The sequence below is a fragment of the Tamandua tetradactyla genome, chromosome 4 (genome assembly GCF_023851605.1).
Source record: "Tamandua tetradactyla isolate mTamTet1 chromosome 4, mTamTet1.pri, whole genome shotgun sequence".
Taxonomy (NCBI): Eukaryota; Metazoa; Chordata; class Mammalia; order Pilosa; family Myrmecophagidae; genus Tamandua; species Tamandua tetradactyla.
The window spans coordinates 138,693,291-138,718,704 of NC_135330.1; the positions used below are offsets into that span (position 1 = coordinate 138,693,291).

General features: G+C 32.5%; 1 protein-coding gene and 1 long non-coding RNA gene across 3 annotated transcripts in view; one reads left to right on the forward strand and one right to left on the reverse strand.

Annotated features, from left to right (window-relative positions):
- DACH1 (dachshund family transcription factor 1) overlaps positions 1-25,414 on the reverse strand; it is a 428,125-nt gene that overhangs the window by 146,717 nt on the left and 255,994 nt on the right. The window lies entirely within an intron of this gene.
- Positions 1,186-23,670, forward strand: LOC143681405 (uncharacterized). Its single transcript, XR_013174593.1, has 5 exons — positions 1,186-1,278; positions 8,350-8,428; positions 12,720-12,787; positions 15,487-15,522; positions 22,157-23,670. It is a non-coding gene; the product is annotated as an uncharacterized LOC143681405 (long non-coding RNA).

Consider the following 25,414-nt stretch of genomic DNA (forward strand, 5'->3'; position numbering starts at 1 on the left):
GAAATACATGTGATGCTGTAAGTAATAACTTCAGCATTTAATTTTGATGCAACACTACTTTTATTCCGATCTTACTCTCAATATTTACAGTTTGAGAGAAGCTACAATGGTTCTGATGGGTACATATGAATCTAGTGAGGACACTTTTTCCCTCCATTTATTAAAGATGTGGATATGAATTTTTCTTTGTCATGAAAATATTGCAGCTTTATCACACAATATAGTTGCTGACATCATCATGTAAAAAGACCTGAGTTGGCCAATGGCCTTTATTTTCAATATCCTGTTTCAAGAAGTTTACTCCAAAAAAAGGCCTTGAATTCTGTTCACACAATTTTTCTATTTTTGTTTGCACAATTACTAATAAAAACAAAGTTTTACCATGCACATATTACTCTGAGACATAAAACATACATTTCAAATGTGAATGACTATGAATAACTCTTACTCTATTATCCTTAGAGAAAATTAGAAGTAATGTGGAGATACAAATTATTTCTTAACAATGATTAAATACTAGAAAATGTACATCTGCTTAAAAGTGAAAATGAATGTCATATTACTAGTAGATAATTTTAAATGCAATGAGAGAGTAAAATGGAAGCACATAAATATGATGGAAATAGTAGGCATATTTCAATGCTGAGGTCATTTCACTATAAGAAACAATACAAAACCATGCACGAAAAGGTGAAATAATGTCTAATCCTAACAACAGCAAGAAGGGAAAAATCAACCAACTGAGATTATTGTCACTTTATTAGTCACATTTGCACTATAATTTTAATAGATGGAATTAAATAAACTGTTAATTTCCCATACTCCTCTCCTTTTCTTTGTTTTTTATTTACACTACTCTGTCAACATCAACTCAAGAATGAAATTTAACCTACCAATTGCATGTGTACATTTAGACTCAGCAAGTTGCTTAAGCAAGGTCAAAAAATTTTTAATACTAAGTCAACGTCCATCATAATGAAGCCTTAAAAGACATAATGCCATTATTAGCAAAATATCACTCTTTATGAAATGCTATAGAATTTTTACCAGGTTTAAAAAAAAAAGACAGGAAAGCTGTCTTTTCTAAGCTCACATTAACTACCAAATGGTTATGACAATTTTTAATGGTAACTCAAGAATTTTTTTTATCATACTTCTTCAAGAAAGCTGCTTTTAGTTAAAACATAAAAATGGCAGTTACAAGGTTTCTGCAAACATAACTGCCATTCCATTAAGGAAATGGTGCAGCAAACAGTAAATAGTGGCCTCAGGGGAAATGTAAGTATTGATTTTATTACTGTGTTGGTTGGTTCGTATTTGCAATTGTCAACTCTAATTCTGGACTATGCTTTAAATATCCTTAAAACTGCTTAAGAAAAGGACAAATATGAGTTGGAAAATATTGATAATTATTGTTGCTGTAGCTTTAAATATTATGAGATTCTTTTTAGCTTTTGATAGCCTTGAATTTTAAAAATAAGAAATTTAATTTTGTTATACTCAGTAAATGACTGTCCAAATTGTTTTCATTAAGTCAAATTATATACTCATTTGGTACCCTATAAATCACTATTTGACTCTAGAAATACAGTTAATCACTATGAAAACATGGTTATATACTTCCTTAATTTAAGATGAAAATTTTGTGTTGTTGATATTGAAGTTTTTGATTCACCTAAAGACACCTGAAGTGACCATAAGACTAATTATAAGTCTAGAACTTTCACCATAGCAAAATAAACATTAACTCATAGCCTCATTGAATATAAAATCATCAGACGGTGAAAAAAGAACAAAATTTTGCAACATATGATTAATATACTTTGTATTAACATAATCATCTTTATCATCATAGATTTCCTCTTCAGATTTCAGTAAACGGCATTTGTACATTTATGCTAAGGTTATAATTAAGAATACAGATCATTTTCTTTAACCATGCCAGAGAGCAACTCTGTTTAATATATAATTTCAGCTATACCTACGGGGCTGTAAATACAGTCAGTGCTAAACTTCTACAATTAACTAAAAGCAGTGTTTGTGCAGCACATAAATTTTAGACATGTCCTCTATGGAAATCTAAAGAGGTGCAAATTAATATTAAGAAAACACTGTGGCTCTCTTCAGATTAAAAACACAAAGTATTCTTATATTCAAAAGCTACAGAGTATGCTACAAACATCTCAAATCAAAAGAGAAAGAAAAGCTGTTATAACCACACACACCAAATAATCTCCATTATCATTAAATGCTCAATTCCCATATCCTGAAACAATGAAGAGGTTCAAAGGGAAATAATTCCCTATATTTCAGCATAAGTGTCATCCTTACATCGTGTTTTAAAATATTTAGAGAGGAGACATGTCTTTATGAGATAAAACTTTGCCTTCAATAGGTAGATGGGGTTTTTTTGTGTATAACTTTTAATACGTATGTACTGAATTAACTTTTCACTTCTAAGGAAATGAAATTAGGTAATAAACATACAACCTGGCTTCATTGGTGTAAAAGGATCGAGTTTTAACTCTGCAATTTACTATATAGTTAGGGAAAAACAGTCATGAGGAGGATTTTTTTCGCATTCGCTTTGAAGTTCCCCAGAGACGAGGAAGCTTTGCACGGAGACCAGCCTCATAAAATATTAGTTGAATGAATGAGATAAATAGAAAAAAATTAAGCAAAAATACCTAACAGGATTGAATGTTTAACTACTGGAATAGGGAAAGATAAAATTGGAGACTATCTAATTTGATCGTTTTAAATCAACTGAGCTTCCCTCCGCCCCACTCCCCAATATTAGAGAAGTTGTGGGTTTACAAAACAACCATGCATAAAAGACTGGCTCCTGATATAACACCAACACCAACAACCTGTATTGGTGTTGAATATTTGTTACAGTTGTTAATGGTACATTTTTATAACTCTACTATTAATTTAAGTTTGTGGTTTAACTTATGGTTCATGGTTTATGTAGTGTCGTTCCATGTGTTGTTGTTTTTTTAATTTATATTCTCTTACCATATATACAATCAACATTTCCCCTTATAATTCATATTCAGATACATATTTCAGTGCTGTTAATTGCATTCACAATGTTATGCTACCATCCCCACCATCCATTTCTAAAACATTTCCGTGATTCCAAATAAGAAGGAACCATGCACACCCTGGACTTCCCAAGACCTATCTCCACCCAAACCCCTGGTAACCTACATTCTAGATTCTGAATCTGAGTTTGCTTATTCTAATTGTTTCAAATCAGTAAGATCATGCAACATTTAAACTTTTGTGTCTGGAATTATTTCACACAACATGATATCTTTAAGGTTCAACTATGTTGTCATAAACCAGTACTTCATTTCTTTTTACGGCTGAATAATGTTCCATTGTATGTATATACCACCTTTTATTTATCCATTCATCAGTTGATGGGTACACTTAGGTTGCTTCCATCTTTGGACTATAATGAATAATGCTTCTATGAACATTGGTGAGCAAATATCTGTTTGATATTAGAAATGAAAATTGAGAATTAAAAAAATATTTACTTATAAATAGCTATAAACTCATTCCATATCAACATAAATAACATATTTTTATGAAAAGTAAACAAACTTTCCAAAAATATCTAGTGAGAACCAGAGGCCTTATTTCAAACTTATGCTAAACATTTTAGTGTTTGGATTAAGAAAAGTCATTTGGATTTTCATATCCACTTCTGCATTAAATTTGTTTTGAAAGATTCTATGAGAGAATGAGAGGGGAGGAAAGGAAACAGTATATCGTTGTATGAAGAGTTCTTAATCCTTTGCCCTGAGGGTGTCTGCTGAACACTGCCCTTCACAGGTCCTGGGACCATGCTTTCATAACCTCTGGTTTATCTGATAGCATTTTAGTAAATGTTGGACATTTTGATTGCATATTAATTCAGTAAGTCAAATAATACCCAAAAGTGGCTCAGACAATAAGAACAGGATTAGAAGCGTTGCTCCAACTTTTCTCATAGAAAACTCCTTATTTCCATGCCAAGAATTGAATTTTAAAAAGGACATCAATAAGAAAAGAAACTGCTTTTCTCTAGACTTTTTATCTCCCAAGGAAAAGCTAGTTATAGTCATTTTGGCAAGGCAAACAATGCATAGACATTGGCAAAATTAGGTGTGTTTGTAAATAGTGCCTTTGCACTCTTGAGCAAGTGACACGTAGACCCTGCACCTCAGATGTTTCATCTAGAAAGTGGGGATCATACTTACTCATGGATCAAGCAGTGGATGGAGGGAGACGATGTGCATGGAGCATAAAGCACACAGGATGGGGAAATTAATAAACAGAGAAATTATCATAAAGTAGAAAATTCAGGTAACAATCACAGATCTTGAAGTCAGACAGCAACAGGACAAGCACAATTTGTTTAGGTCCTGTGAATTCAGACTTCTCATGTGTAATATAGCAATAATCAGTATATGTATCAAATTAACACACAGATTAAATAATAAATAAATATAAAGCACCAGTAACCTAACTGATATGAGAAGGAAACAGAGAAAGAAGAACCCCCCGAAAAATAAATGCAAGAATGGTAACGTGTCAATTTGGAATCTGTAAATTACAGATAGGAAATTATGGCCATTCTTAACAAATATTAGACTTTAAAAAAAAAGCAGATTTCAAAACAAAGGGAAAAGTAGTTAATACACTATGAGTAGTAAAACTAAAAGCAAATACAATGTGAAACTTACAAGTTCTAAAATGGCAAGCAGAACTTGGAAATCCCAATTTTAATGAGGAAGAATGCAGCATTCTTCAAAAAAGTTCTGAGTTCCTTAAAAGTGAAGGCTCCATCTTTAGTCTCTGCATGTCCTAGACCTAGCTCAGTACACAGACCAGAATAGGTGTTCAGTGAAAAGGTATTCAAAGTTAAGGCAAGTCATTCTAACTAACATCTATGTGTTGCTTTGCAATTTGGAAGACATCAATAGAATTTTACAACAAATGCAATTACTAGGGAGTCTCCTTAGATTCAGACTTTTAGAAACAAGAATGAAAGTTGCATATATGAGCACATCACCACGGACTGAAAGGAAAAATTAACCGGGTTAAAAAATTTCAAATTGGCTAAAGGCGAGAATTAAGCTGAGACAATATAAAGAGTTTTGGGAATCTGTTTTTATTTTTACAATTTTGAAGTTGACAAAGAAGAGTAAGAGTGCTGCCGAAGGATGATGGTATAAATGTTGAAACCAATGCTTGGAGACTAATTTGTCTGACAATGCAAACCTATCAGTACATTAGGAAAAATGTTTTTCTGGTGGTCTAGATTCTGGACAATTAATCAGATCTCCTATCTTCTAATATCTTGTCATCATATGAAAGCTTTCATAAAAATGGACCTAAAGCACCTCTATCATATCAATAATCGAAAGAAATAGATGCCAAAGCCATTGCCAGATGATTTGGCTAATATATTTTAACTGGTAAATGAAAGTCACACATTCTAGGCAATCAATAATGTTCCCAATGACATTTTTATTTCTATCAAAATTTCATTTCTATGTTCCCAGATGCATTCAAAGTAACCATGAAAATTCAATTTTTGGACTCCAAAATGTCAAACAAATATTATCCATTTTAAAATTCAAAAAACTGCTGTTGAGTAGGAATATATAGAAGAAAAAGGAAATAGCAAGAGTATGTATACTTTGAGTCAGAAGTATTCATAGTCTTTAGCTTAAGTGATTTTAAAGGTCAATAATAATGGAATATTTCCATTTTTTTAATAATTATTTCCCATGGTAAAGTATAATATCTTGAGAGACTATTAATAACTATGAAGAATAAAAGAGTGGAGTTTGGGTTCATGTTAAATTTGATTAATTCATCATTTTGAAAATTTAAAATTCTAAATGTGGAAATATTTTATTAGAATAATCTTAAACTCTAAAAAAATTAAAATCGTGAACATTTCAGTTAATTACTTGATTAATATAAGTATAGATTAACGCTATTATTTCCAGGGAAGAACTTAAATTTGGCCATTTTTAAGAATTAAATGAAAGTAAACAGAACAACAAAATTGAAAAGGCCGCTTTACACAACTGTCTTGTCATATTAAATGAAATCCAATTGATAAAGCATAATATAAAAATCAAATATATTTTAATACATAGGGCTATAAAATAAATTTTGACTTGATTATGAACACCACCAGTAAAGAAATTTTCAGGAAATCTTTGGCTCTTTTGCTACAAAATATTATTCTGGTATTCTGGAAATCCTTATTAAAATTATATACTTTATTTATGTAGCAAATCCAGGAATAAATCATTGATTCTTTTTGTTTTAAAGAAAGTTATTTAATTTGCTAAATATTCATTCTCAAAATGCATTTTTTTTATAATTGCCTGCTCAGAGATTTAGAGAGATATAACATAACTACCTACTAAGGAAACATCATTTTGCTTTTATAGATATTTTATTACATCAATGGAAATTTCTCTATATCTTGCTATGACTAAACTCATAAGCTATAACGTAAAAATTACTATCAACAATGTAGACCAGCCATAAAATTCAATTAAAAATCCCTACGTTTTAAGCAGTTATAGTATCATAATGTGTAAACATGAGCTGAAATGATGTGTAACTCCTAGAGCATGTCACATTTAGAATATAAACTTTTTAACTGTTTCATCATTGCTTTCTCGGTGCAAAGATTTTTAAAGGTCTTTTTCTCCCCTTAGATCCTACTGGAAAAGTTGATGCTTTTCTTACAGAATAACTGACATGCCCATAAGTTTTTCTTGGTTAAATTTGTTTAGCAATATTACTTTTCTAAGTTTCTGTGCCCCCAAACATATCTCTTGTTAATAATTATTTATTACAGTCACCATTCATGGGTGCTGGGGATATGAACAAAGCGGACAACAAGGTACTGGGTCCCATGGAGAAATCACTCTTATAATGATACACGATGTAAATTACATGGCATGTTAAAAACGTGGTAAGTGCTTTGGAGAAAAATAAAACAAGAAAGGAGGATAGGGAATGTTTACACATTGAGGGAGCAGGTAGCAATTTAAAATGTACTTATTGGTGAAAGTCTTAAAAAGAAGGTGATGTTTGAAGGAGACCAGCAAACAAGACCTATGGATCTGTGGAGAAAGAGGATTCTAAGAAAAGAAGAGAATGATGCAAAGGCTCTAGGCTGAAAATTCCAGGGATTTTGTGAAAAGGTAAGACCAGTGCAACCTGGGTGATGAAGGGTAAGAGTAAGAGAACAAGCCCATCAGCATGCAGAGGAAGCCAGGAACCCCAACGTGTAGGGGATTGTAAGTTATTGACAGGACTTGTATTATATTACTCCAAAGAAAATAAAAGACCTGGGATGGGTATGTGCAGTAGAATGGACTGGTCTGACCTATGTCAACACGGCCACTGCAGCTGCTCTAAGGGGGAAGCAAGGAGAAGGGGAATTGGGTCAGGAGACCCTCATGATTATTCAGGCAAGAGATGATGGAGGGGCTGGGAAGTGAGTGGATCTGTGAGCACACTAGATGTGAGTGTGAGAGAGGGAAGTCAAAGATCACTCCCCAGTTTGGGGTTTGATAGAATAAGTAGAAAAACGGAGCTAACTGAGATGAGATGATTGAAGGATGAACAGCTCTCTGGTAAGAAGACAAGGGATTCTTTTTGTAGATTCCATACTTGAGGGCTCCTCATCAAGTAACCATTTTGAGAGGGAGAGTCCACAGGCAAAGAAACTAACAGTGAAATGTGGTTTTTAACATTTCAGAAAGAAAACAAACGGCTGACAAGTGGATGGCCTGAAATTATAGATCTACATAATACGCTGTTGAGTTTTAATTGGAAAAACAGAACATTTTAAAAATAGAAGCACCTTTTAAAATATTCTTTTGTTTCAGGATTCTCATTCAATAATTCATTTATTCATTTAGCTCATTTACTAATGTGGCCACATAAGCAAGTCACTGCTACAAATCCTGGGGAATTCAGAGAGGATGCAGTTCAAGGTGTTCATAGTCTAGCAGGAGAGGAAAAAGACTGCACCGTGTTTATACACTTTGAGGTTTTAGAGACTAAGTGGAAACGTATGGTTTATATGAACTGTGTTTTATATATAATTTAATGTGCAATGTTTGTAATAACTGTTCTAGAAGTATATATATGATTTTAGAAAACACTCACTCAAAGAAATGGATGGTATCAGGAAGACTGCCATTTTATGAAACTGAGGGAAACAGCATCATAAAACCTAAACGTCAAAGAATCAAATTGGCTCATCATATTGTATCAGAGCTAAATACATGTCATACAGTGATTTTTTTACAGGTATGAAGAAAGCACTATAGATTGAAGTGCATGCCCACAGAAGTGGAGGGACATCTTATAAAAAGGGAACATTGAAAATGTAAGTTAATGTAGAGAAAGTGGCATTTTCAGCAGAGGAAACAGGAAGTTTGAATACACAGAAACATGAAAATCTCAGTGGACAAATTTGTATAGCTAGATTGTGAAAGCGGGATTGAGGAAATGAGGGGGCATGGGCTATATTTTGGACCTTCCTTCTAAGATGACTTAGGTGGTCAATAGACACTGTATTTAAATGTAATGTTTATTTTTCATTCCAAAAGATTTCATTAAAATGAAGTCTAAACCAAGTTTAAAAAAAAAAAAACTTGTAAATGTCACCCAAATTAACCCATCCCTTCAAGTGTATTTATGGGTTTATTTCTTGGAAGTAGTGTGGTAAGATGTCATTTTTGTGATGTGGCATGAATTGAGGGTCTTTCTGACCTAGAATCTCATGACCCGTAACTATTTGAGGTGATGTCATCTATTCTAAAACGAGTCTGCATGTTTTATCCATTAATCTTGTATATTAACCAATATTTGACCCAAGGTTGAAATGTATGCAATTTTCCCCTATAATTAAAAGATGGTCATTGTTTAAAAAGCTCCCTACTCAAATCTTCTTCTGTTCTCCACCTCCTCATGGTGATTTCGCTGCCAGGCTCTCATCAGTGATCTCATAGTGAGAGCTGCAGATTGTGACTTACAATCTGTATTCAAATCCTGGTTCAGCTGTGTAAAAGTGTCTGACCCAGGGAATTCTTCAGATCTCTCGGTGTCTCAGTTTCTACCTGAGTCAAGAGATGATTATCATTATTGTGTTAGGTAGAGCACCGTGGTTTGTCCATAGTAAGTGCCCAATAAATGTTTGGCACTTATCAACAAAAGTAGAATCTGTCTTTTGAAAGGGGGGAGGGGGGACAGGAAAATGATTGGAAAGAAAGAGAAATAAAACTGATTGAAGATCTACTATTAATAGGCATTACCTTTTCTTTCATTATACCATAGTTACTGGGGACTTGGGAACACCTAAAACTGGAAATATGATATGATGATTTTGATACATTTTACTACTTAAAATTAATAAGTGTTGACTTGACAATTCTATAAATTGCTTCTGTGTTGTGGAAAGCTTATATGAACAACCCCTAATTTACTTATAATTTACATCATAAAATTTCCCCTAAAATGTTGTTTTGCTGAGTTGCCAGTCCTTAAAAGTCTAAAACATAATGGATTTGAAATTTATATTTACAGCTCTTTTTCAACCAGAACTAGGATTTATCACATATTTAACATAGAAAACTTATTTTAATACTTCTAACTCAACAGAGAATTTCCCTTAGCAGTAGTGAAAATAAAGTGGGCAAAGTATATTCAAGCACTGAAAATTTGTTAATTTTCCACATTTGTAAAAGGGAAATAATCTTAGTACAAATTTGCCTCTGGTTATTCTTTCACATGATTCACTTTCAAACCAGTGTCAGGTATCATGATTTGAAAATGTTTACCTCTTAAGAGTTCTCTGTACGTATATTTGGATACTTTTTTATATCAGGATACAGCTCAAAACATATTATTTTCCTGAACCACAAAAACGCTATTAATAAAAACTGAAGATAAAATACTCAAAATATGACAAAATATTAAAATTTTAAGATCCTTATGAAATAAGTTAAGAGATATATGAGCATTCATTTCGAAAATGTGTTTTAACAAGATGAGGGACCTGCACTATTTGTATGTTTAAAACAAACACCACCTCTGACCCACAAATTAGAGGACAGCATGTAGCTAAATCAAATGAATTAGGAGCAAAATTTCATTAAATGTAATGTTAAATTAGGCATTAAAGAGATTTATGAACTAGACAATCTGAATGGCAGAAATGCTATTAAACAATTCCTGGATTCCCAGGGGTAGAAAAATGACACCTCCTTTCCTTTTCCCAAACAAAAGCAACAGATAGAAAGTTTGTATAACATAGAAAGTTTGTATAACATCTACTCACAGACCAGCTTCAGAGTTTTAAAAGAGGATTCCACAAGGTTATTTGCAGTTCTTGAATTTAAATGGGAGACCAAGAAAGGCAAATTAAGATATATCTCTCCACACATGTATTATTTTTATGCCTGTAAATAAAATTGACTTAATTCCCCTGAATGATGCATTTCCTTAGTTTCTGTATCTATATTTACATATTTGTAATATACTAATAACAATTTAATATTATATTATTTGCAATCAGAAGCTTCATTGAATTAGGAAATGAGCATTTGGTCTCTCATTGATGCCACAGTAGTAGTATGAAGCATTTTGCTTTGGTGTGGATAATAGAAACAACTTTTAGTTGTTCTTCATGCAGGCACAAATAAGAAGATGTATAACATGAAAACTAATGTGAGCATGTGTTTGAATAACAAAAACACACGATATCAAAATTTCTGAGAAAAGAGCAGAATACCTTAACCATAATTCCTAGTCATAGTTAACAAACATCCTCCCTCACCTTAAAGAATAAGAGTCAGAAAGAAATCATTTGACAACATATAAAATCTTAATCTGTTATTTGAAGATCGTAGAGAAAAAAAATCTGGTTGTTTACGTATTTATCACCAAACAAAACATAACCAAATATTCAGATTTGTTTTTTCCCACTGGGGGTGACCAGTGGGAAAAACTTTCTGATAAAGTCAAAAGAATACAGATTTTGAAATCAAAATGTGTGGCTTCAAACTCTTCTATGTAATAGATTAACTAAGTCAAGACACTTAACTTTCAGTGTCAGTTCCTTTCACCAAAATACTGCAAAATCTATACAAAAGTTATTTCTTTCATTCAGAAATACTTGTTACTTAAGTTAATTCAACTTGAAATCCCTCAAACTATATATGCCCAGTCCCTGAGATTTGGGTGGATCTATTTATTTTCTAGGGTATTTTGATTTGTCTGTACTTATAATTATGAAACAATAAAATGAGGATCCAGGAAACCATGTTATATATAAAATAATCTGGAAAGGAGGAGAATAAAAATCAAGAGTCAACTATACTCATCTTCAAATACCTGAAGAATCTCTTGTTCTGAATTGACCATCTTTATATAAATGCTTTCTGTCAAAGCTATCCACAAATAAAATGATAGAATGGACATGAGATAATTATTGATACTCAAGTTTATATTGACAGAATTTTATATTGACAAAAACATGGAAAAGGGCTGCACATAAAGAAAAATTAGTTAGACTAGAATTCAGGGTTTCTCAAAACTGACTTCCCATTGGAGACATTTGAACTTAAAAAAATTACTAACACCTAGATCCTACCCTAAGAGATCATGATTTCACTGATTAGGAGTAAGTCAAGGCCATTGGTGCTTTTTTAAAAGTACCTCTAAGGAGAAAGGGGGAAAATTCAGCTTCCCCACTTGGAGAATTCCTGGTATTCTCTCAGGCAATGGGGGCAACCAAAGCAATAGGCTGAGCCCTCAATCTTGGGGTTTGCCCCTATGAAACTTATCCCTGCAAACGATAGGCCTATCTAAAATTATGCATAAGAGTCACCCCCAGAGAACCTGTTTCATTGCTCAGATGTGGTCTCTCTCTCTCTAAGCCAATATGGCAAGCAAATTCACTGCCCTCACGGATGCAAACCTCCCTGGCAACGTGGGACAGAAATCCCGGGATGAGCTGGGACTCGGCATCAAGGTACTGAGTAAACCTTCTCGACCAAAAGGGGGAAGAGAAAAATGAGGCAAAGTAAAGTATCAATGGCTGAGAGATTTCAAACAGGTTACCTGGAGGTTATTCTTACGCATTATATAGATATCCAGTTTTTAGTTTATGGTGTATTAGAATGACCAGAGGGAAGTACCTGAACCTGTAGAGCTGTATTACAGCAGCCATGCTTCTTGAAAATGATTGTATAATGATATGGCTTTTGCAATGTGACTGTGTGATTGTGAAAACCTTGCGTCTGATGCTCTTTTATCTACGATATGGACTGATGAGTAAAAAATAAAAATAAAAAAATAAACAAATATTAGAGGGAAAAAAGTTCTCCCAAAAGATTTTAATGCATAATTAGGATTGAAGAACCCTGAAATATATGAATCATACGGTCCATTTTGACTTAGGTTCCATAGTTACAGAACAAAATAAATTTAAATAGTTGCAAATGTACAAAGGTAGGATTTGCTTTGTAAATTTCTACCCAATATCTTTCAAATCTATCCAACACCTTCCAAGATGAATGCAAGTCAAATAATTAACAGGAAGGTAACATAGTGTTCTTTTCTGCACTTTTCTTCTGGAAATGGTTTATTTACGTGTATTTCTGCCCCTCCACAAGCTCTTTACCTGCCTGATGCAAGCTGGCCAAGACTTATGGATTCCAAAGCATAGTGCAAAAGCTTTCAGGTATTATCAGAGTGATTGATATGTTCAAGCCCACTCTCTATTTGGAAAATACAATTATCAAGAAAATTAGTAAGTGAATTTTGGTATATTCCAATAGAAAAGAAATATTTTGTTCCTCTTTCATTAACAGGGAAACACACAGTGGTAATAATATATATATATATATATATATATATATATATTCGTTATCTATGTTGCCTTACATTGTTGTTTTAAACTGTCCTTCAGAACAGAAATCTGTACTAAATTTGTCTTGTTTTCAGGATTTTTTTTTGCTTTGCAATTGTTCTAGTTGACTAAGGAATTTTATTACTCAGATATAGAGTAGAGCTGGAGATATGTTTGATACTTGCACTATTTTATGCTATTGGAAGAATCGAAATACCTGTAAGAATAGGATCTCCGACTATCTCTTCTAAAACAAACAAACAAACTACAATAAAAATCTACCATTACTGTTTTGGTTTAGAGACTTCTAAGACGTTTTTCTGATTGAAGTTAAGTAAGTACCAAGTTGGTGCTCTATTACCAATCACTTCAAGATGTTTAATGGTTTGTAGTCTAAAAGTAAAACAAGAGGAAAATTACCAGTGATGCTAACTTAATTTAGTAGATTATTTTTTAATTGTACACTAGAATACATTGTCAATTGCCAAAACACATCATTTCAGGACTTGGACCTTTTATGTGTTTTATGTATAGTATGTAATATTATTTTGCATAATTTGTGTAATGTTAGACAATGTGGCACAGTTGAACCTGGATATTTCATACAGTGAACAGTCCCAAATTTGATATGAATTTACTAAGTAGATATTACTGGCTCATGTCCATATATTGACTAGTGCTTAATTGGAGGCATGGTGAAATCTCAATATCAGGCTACAGATATCTGAATAGCTGGCTTCAGAAAGCTATCTTGATTTTGTGAAAGTGGAAGTACAAAAAAAAAAGTGTTTTGCATTCTGAGAAACTTATCAGAAAACCTCTTATCTCTCAAAATTTCCTCTAATAATTAAATTTTGTTTTGTGTATCCAAGCATGCACATTTCTTAATGTATTTTTTTAATTAATACAAAACAAATGACATCATAGCAAGTCACTAAACTATTTAACCAAATAGGAAACATTGTTAAAAGCAAAATCTGTGTGTGTGTTTTCTTTAATTACAAGACACCTTATCTAATTTTAACTACCTCCTTTTTTTCTTAATAATGAGTTGACCTTCTATTCTCCTTAACCCTTTTTTATCAAAGCCATCTACACTCACTTTGCCTTCTGTTTCTCTAATCTGCAATTATTTATGTTTTCTTCATGCTGCTTTGTCCGCCATGGGAGCAAAATTGTATTTGGTGAAATATAGAGCTAATTATACCATGAACCCAGCAACAAAAAGACAGAGCAGATGTTATTTCAGACGTGCTAAAAGTCCTCACGCTTAGTGTGCATATAGCAAAACACTGAGCAGGGTCGTCAAAAACAATATCTAATCAAGGCAGTTTTAGACATGCAAATCTTTTTAACACCAGAGTTAAATGGAGAAATTCTGTCAATAATATTTTCAGTACTCATCATGTGCTTGCCAGAATAATTATATTAGGCGGTGGTTTCTAATTAATATAAGAAATGTGTGAGTCCACATTGTTATTATCCTGGGGGTGGTGGGCAGGGAGAGCAACCTAGGGAGGCAGAAATGGAGATCATATGCTACGAGTTAATAATACAACAATGTTTTCATTCAGAATGGTTTTCCAATATACCAAAATAAGCTGTCTGAATATTGTTAAGTTAACCAGTAGAATATATTCTATTGAATTACATGTCCTCTTTGAATTAGAGTCCTGAATTGGTAAAAATTAAGACCAGTTTCTCTTTAACATAATATTTTTTCCACCTATGATTGAGTTGCAATTTGTTTCATAAATGTATGGGTACATGCAAAGTTTAACCATAACTATAATGGCACAATAGTTGCATTTTTCCACATATTGGATTTAAATCAATATTACTTATCATGAAGAAACTGATTTCCCCTCTTTGTAACTGTATACAGGTTAAATACTAAAATGCTTATCATACTGCATAGTTACTAAAAACAATTCAATGGTTTGAAGTCACTGTAAAAAGGTGGTATTTTAATGACATACTTTCCACCAAAAGAAGCGTGCCTGCACTCCAGGGTGTAAAGCTCCTTCTGAGATCTAAAACTTACGTGGCTCAACAAACCAAATCTTCCTTCTAGTGAGTGTTAAACGTGTGCATTGAGTGGCTGGGATGTGCATTAATTTGAGTGGTTGTTTTAGGAAAATAAAGCACCTCTCTGAAAACCCGTGAGGGTCCGGATAAAAAATTCTGTTATATTAAGAAGGATATAAGTATGTTGTCTTTTCTGTGTTATATGAAAAGTCTAAGATTAAAAATAATGTCTGGTTTCTACAAATTATCAATTTCAAAACAATATTCATTAGCCAGAATTTTAATGGGGATATTCTAACTATTATTTCATGTAAATTACTTACAGAGAGAAATATATACTTGTGTTGGAAAAATTGTATTGCTCCAAAATTTAGGTTTTATACTCACTAAATTGCACGACATATATTTATTTATTTATAAATCTGTATATATAGTACAGTACGCTTAAAATTTGAATAAAATTACAAACATTCTAATTTCTTTTATTTCTTTTTTTTATGAAGGAGACTTGAGCCCTATTTGTAATTTCAAAAGATAAGGTAAGGATGGGCCACGGTGGCTCAGTGGCAGGGTTCTCACCTGCTATGCCGGAGACCCGGGTTCGATTCCCGGAGCCAGCCCATACCAAAAAAAATAAATAAATAAAAAATAGACAAGGTAAGAGTCACTTTAACAATTTTTTTTTATTTCCATAAATGGTGAATATAACTGCTGAGAAAATATTTCTAGTCAGTCTCCTAGTCTATGACATACTGTCAGACTGTGAGAGTGGTGATATACTGATAAAAATTGTCTAATCTAATAAGTATATTTTTGAAAGCTCTCTATCTGAAGTTTAATTCTACCATATATCATTTCATGCAATTTAACAATCTTCAGTCATTACTGGTGCATTCAAAAAACTTTCAGATTGACTTATATTTTCATTCACCTTGTCTTTTTGAAAATACTTAAAAACCTAAATTCCTGGTTACCATAAAAATACATATTGAATTCAGAAACATCAATTCACACGCTTACTAAATCTAAAGTGAGCTAAATATGCTAATAGACAAATAAAAATAGCTAAAGTAAATTCTTCAACTCATGTGGAAATTAAATCCTGAACAACTACTGATTCTGTTCTTAGGTAAATACGATATTCAGCAAGCCAAACAGAACCGTTACAGACTGAAATCTGGTTATAATACTACCAAAGCTGTCACCCATTTGTTCAGAAGTACGGACAATTTCTGATGAGGCCAAACAATTTGACACCACTTCAGTAAAGTAGAATTTCCAAGTATAGGGAATCTGGCATTATGGTTTCCAATAATTTGAGGTTTTTCAGGGATTAAGATGAATCAAGGCAATATAACTGAAACAGAAAAATAAAACAAATTTTGACTGTGCCCAATTCTTGATATCTAAACAAGTAGACATAATATCAATCAGTAAGACTCCACAGCTTAGAGAACTCAGGTTTCAAAAGGTAAGGGGACAAGGTACTCATTTAGTTCCTACTACATAAAAGGCACTGTCTTATCTCTAGCATCATATCCTACTTATAAATCAAAATGAAGGAACTTTCAAAGTATTACTCTGCCTATTACTATTTTAATCAAAAGAGCAAACAGAAACAGTTTCCTTGATCTCATTTTTTTTTCATGCAAAAGTGGTCTATAAATATATACATGTATGAAAGTTTATATAAAATGGCTTGAAGTCCATATCATTAGATACAGATGTAGCTAACTTAAAGCAAATTCATTATATTAAAATGTTTCCCAAATATAGCAAATTCATTTAAAACATGATTAGATAAAACTCCTGATTTACATAAACATTTCAGGAAAAATCTATAAAGCTCAGTAAGCCCATATATTAAAATAATATAGTATTTTGCATGTTTAATATATTTAGTCCCCCGAATCAATAATATCTTTAAAATACTAACCTTCTACTGCAACATGTACTTCATACCATTGATAATCTTCCCGACTTTAACTCATACAACCATTTTAATGCAACATGTTCATTTTTGAAAGAAATAGAAAGTGATTCTTAATTCTAAAGAAATATTTTAGTATGATTTACCTCTACTTATGAAATCACAAAAAGATCAATAATAAGAAATATTTTCAAATGCAAAGTATTGAAATATATCTGGTCTAATGAGAATAAAGTACCAAGTTTTAATGAATTAAATTTAAATAATATAGCTATTGAATATACTAAATGTAATTAAACAATGCTTCATGGTATGAATATTTAGGAATATATCCTTTGATATAATAAAAGCATATGGATTCCTGTAACATTCTTAAGCTACTTACAATAAAAAGTTATTCTCACTAAAAGCAGAGATGGATTTATATGATGTGAAATAAAGTATGAGTCTTCCTGTTCACTGACTCTGAGTTATACTTTTATTAATGGAAGAAACAAATAGATTTTGGGGTCCCAATTCTCTCCCCATGCAAATACTAGAAAAGGAGAATGTGCAACTATAGCAAAGGCAGCAAGTGGAAACAGAGCTTGTCTCCCAGGTTCTCACTCCGTGTAAGTGAAAGTGATTTTGAACATTCCTGATGAAGACAAAATATGCTGCACCATAATGAGTAATAACTCCGTAATGTAATAATAACACTACAGAGACTGCAGACAATTTCATTGTCTCTGGTGGTATTATATAACTATTTTGTGTTAGACTGGCAGAAATAACTCACCACCGTTTATGACACACTGATCAATATTGGTGTTCCTTCAACTTGGCAGTAACTTCTTTTTCTGGTTTGTTGGGTGCCAACTATTTTGCTGCTGATGTTGAAATAAATTACATTCTATAAGATAACTAGATTAGCAGTGATGCTTAATATGTCATATGCTTTATGCAACTTATTCATATATTGAAAACTTACAGTATGAAACCAACTATAACCAAGACTTTGTTTAAGCTGTCCATTTTAAGATTTTATGATATTTCTTACATCTATCTTTTTATCAGTGAATGGCAAAAATTGACTTTATTAATTCAGTTTATTAATATACAATGTTTTAAATTTACATTTACAGAAAATATTAGGAAATGTTATTCTTAAATATATTTTCAGGGGAAAAAGAGCCTAAAATTGAAATATTTTCAAGGATTGCAAAATCTAGAATAGAAGTTTAAAAACGATTACTGATATCACAGGTTATGAAAACCCCTTCTTGGTAGTTTGAATACAAAGGTATCCAGAGGTAGGATAACTGTTGAATTTATGTTGTGGAAAATTGGTCCCAAGTTGGTTTTCCACTTCATCAGAAAGCACTTTTGTCTTGTATGCAAACAGTTAATGAAGCATGCCAATGCTGAATTGTTTTAACTAGTGTAAGAAATACTTCACCTTTTTTCTTTTGAGAAGTTCTAATGTTAATATAGTGAGACATCCCAAATTTCACAGCCGCAATTCCATTTTTCAGATACAGTGAATGAAAAATATAACCATTCATGATTTAAATATTTTCATTTTCATTTATGAATCATTCTCTAGTGAAAGGTAGCAAAAGATCTATCAATTCTGCTGTACAATAATAAATTTATGAGAACGATCAAGTCATTACATTTCCATCCAGAAGTCTACCTTTAGTCTACGTACTTTGAGGCGGTGAGCCTTTTGATTTGGTTTTTAAAGCCTCTGGCAGGTGGCAAAATTTTGTTCCAACAACATTTATGTGATTGGGAACAAAGGAATTCTTTCAGGAGGTTTCTGGCTTTACCTTTATACCACTTTGAAAGAAAATGGGATGATCATTTCTTTCATATTAAAATTTAAATAAATATAAGGGCAGGAAAAATTACACATTGTAGCAAATAATTGCACTTTAAAAATGAGTCTTTCATAGATTTATTCAGAATGTACTTTATACTCATAATAACAAAGTGTTCACCTGCATAATGTTTTTTCACAATATGATAATTTAATACTTACTTTGCATTTCTTCTATTTGGTATGAAAAATTCCCATTTTAAATTCAAGTGTACAGGATCATTACTATTTTGTATAAAATATTACAACTTATATAGCATGATCTCAACATAAGAAAGTTAGGCTGTATAGTTAATAAGCCACGTAATTACACAATGATTTTTGAAGTGTTCCCAAAAAATGTATTTTTAATATCACTGGAAAAATGTAAGTCTACAAAAAACAGTGCACTAAATTAGGCTTGACTTCCAAAGTCAGGTTTAACTTCAGTTGTCACCAAATATGAATGAGATTCATCTTTTAATATTTGGGGTTGTTAGTTTTATAATTCTACCAGAAAACTATTCCTGATGAAAGTGGCTACTAGTTTAATTAAGCACATACAAAGATTGTCATTAGCAATGACAAATACATTCCTTTGCAGGGCTGGTGCCTTATGGAGAGTAAACTGTGACACACTGCAAGGTACAAAAAAAATTTAGAGTGCATCACAGTTATACAATTTTCGAAGGAACAGGAGTCATGATAAAATCAAACAATCTAAAATTTTTGCCAATTATATTAATTTTTCCCTCACTCTACAAATGAAGGCTCTGATGCCTGGGACCATTAAGTGATGAATATTAATTCATGATCAGGTTCCTCCATCATGATATCCAGATTCACAGACAAAAATTAGATTATAAATTAGAACTGCCTTTGATAGAATTGTAATAGAGATTAAAATTTATTTGGTGGGTCAGATATACATACTAATGAATTTATCCTTAGGAAATACAATGCTGAATTGCCAATAGGTTCAACTGTAAATCACTTTCATAGATAAGTCACAAAATTATTTTACTTGCCTAACCCACATAATTGGTTGATATCATGGGCATATAAGATCTCATGATAATAATGATAGTTAGCATTTATATAAAACAAATCAGTTTACAAAAGACTTTCATACACCTTGAAATTTATTTTTCCCATCAAATTATTAAGACACATTATGTCCACTTTACATAAAAGAAAATGGTTATGTGGACTTGGCTAGGAACACAAAGTAGTAAGCAGCAGAGCTGGGCTGGCAAAGTTAGAGGGTCGGACCTTACTACACTGTAATGCCTCCCTGATGACACTTTCATGTTAAATTAGACTTGCAGGTGAAAGGGTTTTTGTTGTTGTTGTTTGCATGGACAAGTACTGGGACTCAAACGCGGGCATCCGGCATGGCAGGCAAGAACTCTGCTTGCTGAGCCACCATGGCCCACCTGTAGATGGCATTTTAAGTTAACATGCCACTTGCCATGTGGCTACTGGAATATTCTTAATAGTAAACTTTTTGCTCAAGTCCTCAGATCTGAATAATTCAATTAAAATACTCATTTTTAAATGTCTCGAATTAGTTCAACAATGAACAATATTCCAAATGAGGAATATTTTACTATTTGGTACCTAATCACTCATAATTTAAGTTAAAACCAAATTACTGCAGAGTCAAAAAGGGCTAAAGTATAGTGGCACTTCAAAAGGGAAATGCATGTGCTTGAAATGACAAATTCATTTTTTCTACTAAAAAAAATAAAAATAATCTGGTGAACTAAGGCAAGGGGCGAAAAGGAGTGTTTTCAAGTTTTAATGCATAGTCCTCAAGGAATTTTATGAGTGCATGCCATAGTATGTACTGGCTTTGCTTGGGGATGTAAAAGCAACTATATCCATCCTTATGAAGATATTGCATAGTTAAGGAAGATAGGATCTAACAGGAGCTGTCATCCACATGCAAATTTGGACAAAAAGTTTATGAACTGATTTTTCTGTTTATTTAGTTTTGTTTTAAGCTTTGAAATGATAAATCAATAATCCTTTCTTTAAATAAACTAGCGTTTTATAATAGATCTTAAGCAATAATACCAGTATTATAATAAGGCTTATTCTAAAACACCAATAAATATTATAGATTAAGCAATATGACATGGATCATTATGTGCTCAGGCCTTGGTTTGGAACCATGTAGATTAAAACAATAGATACAGACAAAAATCCATCCCATCCATATCATTAGCACAGAAGATGCATTTTTCCCTTTTTGTCACCAGCTCATCACTGCATTTATTTCGATGGCATTTAATATACCGTATATATGCATATATTTATATATTACATATACAATGATATATAGACATAGATGTAGTTATATATAAATGTTTTCTTGGTGTTGTGTACATATGATAAATAAAGAACAAGGGTTTTTTTTTTAGTCTAGATTAAAAACCGAATGAAATAGTCTTATGCAATATTAGCTATTTGTTCTAGTAACTACAACTAGCTAGTAAGCGGAAGTCTTCAGAAATTGACTTTTCATCTTGATAAATGCAGAAAAAGGCATTATTAAAACTTCATTCTTAGTTATACAGAGAAGGTAGGGTTTAACAAATGAATATGATTGCTGAATCATTATATTAATATTTCTTTTAGTCTCCAGTATCTTAGAGTAGCTGGAAGTAAAAACCTAAATTGTGGAACTTTAACCCATATCAAACTCTGAAATCTGTTCTAAAATTAATTGTTGCAATGTGCTTTGAAATTTATGGCTGTTTTATATATGTTATTTTTCACAAAAAGTCAATTGTGATGATAAATGCACAGCTATATGATGATACTGTAAGCCACCGTACACTTTAGATGATTAAATGGTATGTGAATATATAGTATACATCAAATTTAAAAAACTCCATTCTTGATATTAAGGTTGTAAAAGAAGGACACATTATCATTGATAAAAGATACTTCCAGAAACCTCCAGAGAACATCATACAGAACGGAAAAATAGCAGATGCATTCTCCATAAAGACAAAGGCAAGAAATGTGTCAACAAACATTCAACTTCTTTCTCAAAGTCCTTGCAAATTCATTAAGACAAAATACAAAAATATAAAATAAAGATAAGAGGCAAACTACCATTATAGAAGAAGACAAAGTTATTCCTACTTTTAGTTGAAATAGCTGTCTTTCTAGAATTTCCAAGTGAAAAGTTGGACTAGAAACTACATAATAGTTAGGATACTGTAACTATTTTAACAATTAAGTAGTATTAAAAGAGAAAACCCACCTGATCTGAAATTAAATGCAGAGACAAAGATTGCCATGATATTTGTATGTTTTAAAGAGACATAATATATTTCAAAAATATTTTTTGATTTTTTTTTTTTTTTTTTTTTTTTTTTTTACTTTGCAGGACAGCAGTCTACTTTCCTGAATTTGAGAATGAAGATGGTCATGTATTACTGACAATTTCACCTAACATCATGTTTATGTCCCTCTATCCAGAAGTTAGTCAGGATGTGGGCAAAGCTCTTATTGTTTTGTTTTGTAATTTAAAATGATTGCATATGAGAACAAACTACAAAACATATCATAGTACCAGGCATGACTCTTAAAGAGAAATCATCTACATAAGACACACAAACATACATATATTCATGCATGTCTGCATATAAATATATGCACTGGTGAAAAGTCCATCTATTAATATAATGCACGCACATATAGTTTGGATATAATTGCAAGGCATTTTCCAAATGTAGATATTTTACATTGATTAGAAATACTGTCAGGTGGTGCTTAGTTAGTCATCTTCATTAAGCTTGATGGTTAGGATATGGATAGGTTTCTCATTTGATAACACTTACCAAACAAGAAACAAGAATATTTTTAAAAAGCTTTCCCAACTGTACCTAGAAATTCTGATGCCAAACCTACCCACATAAAACACATTAAGAAATGACCTCATGCAAGAAAAAATTTGGAGAAGTTTTTTTATGTCTGAGATATTTAGGAGAGGTGAATATCTTTTTCTCTTCATTTGTTTTAATGTAAAAGAGGAGCAAAATCTAACCTGACAATGGTCTTGCCTTCCTCACTGACATCTGAGCCCCTACACGCAAAGCAAATCGCAGTTAGAAGGAGATTATGATGCAATGATCTCGTTGTGAGCGTTGCATTATGGCTCCGGCAGTGCAATAAGCGGTCCCTCGGCACTTGTGCTTACAACAATTTGAATTTCTCTGGTAGCTCAGTATGATTTATGGCATATTTCAGACTTTCTCTTCATCAAGGGAGAACACTGTCAAATTCATGAGTTTTGCTACCAAGATGAAGGACGGAAAGGAGAGCATTTCGAATAAACAGGAATTTGTGGTTTCTTATAATTTTGGCTTTTAAAATTGAATTGGTTGCAAAATTATCTTGACAGTTTTATTTTTTATTATCTCATGTACTAAACAGAAACATCAATGATGTTTATTAGTAAATCAGCCATGAGCTTATTCAGCCTTCAGTTCACATGCAAAACACCTGTTTGAAGAACGAGTGTTAAGGTTTAAGTATTAATAGCAGAATAGACCTTCAACAGGGATCAGTATAAAATTCTGCTGTTTATCTTTTTGAAACTCCTGTTCTGGCAAACAGGTGGTTTCTTATACCTGCCGTATATCATTTCCTCATGCACAGCTGTGCAAGAAAATGCTTGATTTTATGAACCACATGCCAGACTTGGCAATATTTTTATAATGAACAGGAAAAAGCAAATAGTATTGCTTCATTTATTTTTCCAATACCAGCAAAGTAAATTCTCAGATTTAATAATACTCGCATTCTTCAAAGTCAACTTTTGTAATATAATCATCTGTTTCTCCAGAAATATGGACAACAGCATGAATTCTTCCCTAAATTCACATGCAAAATAAAACACTGCTGATGAAAGCTTTTTTTGGCCTCCTTTTTTATTATTATTCATAAAATTCCCTAGGTATGCATGGTGCTTTATAGAGCATATAAAAAGACAAGGTCCCTGTCACAAAGAGTTTATGGTATAATCCAAGGAACACACCATGTAAAACAACTCAGATATAGAGAATATGTATTATTGGGGGAGAATCATATGAGGATAGATAAAAAACAGGTATTACATAAGGATATAGAGTCATACAAAATATTTTTTATTATAATTATTAGTACAATTTATTGGGCAAGGATAGAAAAATAGAAAGTAATAAATAATAAAGTTGATAAGAGTACCAACTCCAATTTCATTTTCAAATTCTCCATAAACTCTAATTTTATGTCCACAGAAAGCTAAATGCCTTAATATATTCTTCACTTGAGTTACTGTAGTAACATCCTACACCCCCTCTCCATTACAGGGAAGTTGATTTGAGTGGCTTAATGATACCATTTGCTTATGCTACATTATATTATGTAATCATAGAGTTATATAAATTAAAGAGCTTTTAATTCTGAACCCTACAGTTAACCAAAGTAAGTAAATAAGATATATGAAGGTTACATGATTTTTTCAAGGTCACTAAGATAGTTACTGGCAATGCTACACTGGTACCCAAGTTCCTGGATTTCTAATTTGATATTCTTGAAAAAGAAAGTTCCATCCCGTCCTATATTAATAACCTGGCATAAACACTAAACTGAGAGTCTGAACACCGATCTCAGTTACAATGTCTTAAAAGTCACATAATGTCAGAGAAGAAATTGTCTCCTCCCAGATTCAATTTACTCATCTGTAAAATGGAAATGCCAACAATATTAACATTTTAGGTCTTGAATTAAATGAAAAGCAAAAGTGGATGTGAACATGCACTACACAAGAAAATAAGAATAAAACCTTACATAGTAAAATCCTGGGATGCTGACATTGAACAAAGCGCAGATTGAACCTGTCTTTAAAATGAAGGATACTCAAATCAGTGAGAAGATAGAGGAATGTAATGAATAGGAAGTTAGCAGTAATAAGAATAATGTATAAAAAGGTATTCCTGCCTAACAGTGCACTCATCCATTGAACGTCATTCGGGATTATGCGGTGAACAAGTGGCTACTGGCAGTACATGCTGCATATCAGTGTTCCCAAACCTGCCCTTCCCTCGGCGAACTGATGGTCTCAGGAGGTTAAATAGAGATATTATTATAGGTTCTACAATGAATTACAGAAAGAATAGAGTTGTATGAAATGAAACAAGGGTGAGGCCCAAGTAGTAGGACTATTTTAAATTTGGCATTCAGGGAAGGACATTTAGGTAGAGATGGAAGGATGAGTAGAAGATAGGAAGCCAAGAGCAGAGGGAAGAGAGTTCCAGGAGACAGTTTTAAGAAGGCCCACAGTCAGCCAGGTACGGACTACTTTTGAAGAATGAAAGAAAAGCCAGTGTGACAAGAGGGGAGGGGAGAAAGTATCAAGAAGAGTCTTGATAGGGGAAATGTGGTATCTTCTACATCATGCTGGATCTATCAGGCCACATTAAGGAAGTTGATTTTTTTTTTTCTCAACACAATGAAAAGCCATTGAAGGATTTTGAAATGGCATATCTCATGAATTTTTTATGATTTACAACCATCCAAGGTGGGTGTTAAAAGGAGTGGATTATGGAAGAGTGAAAACAGTAAGCCTGGTTGGGGGTCACTGCATGGCCTGGGCAGAAGG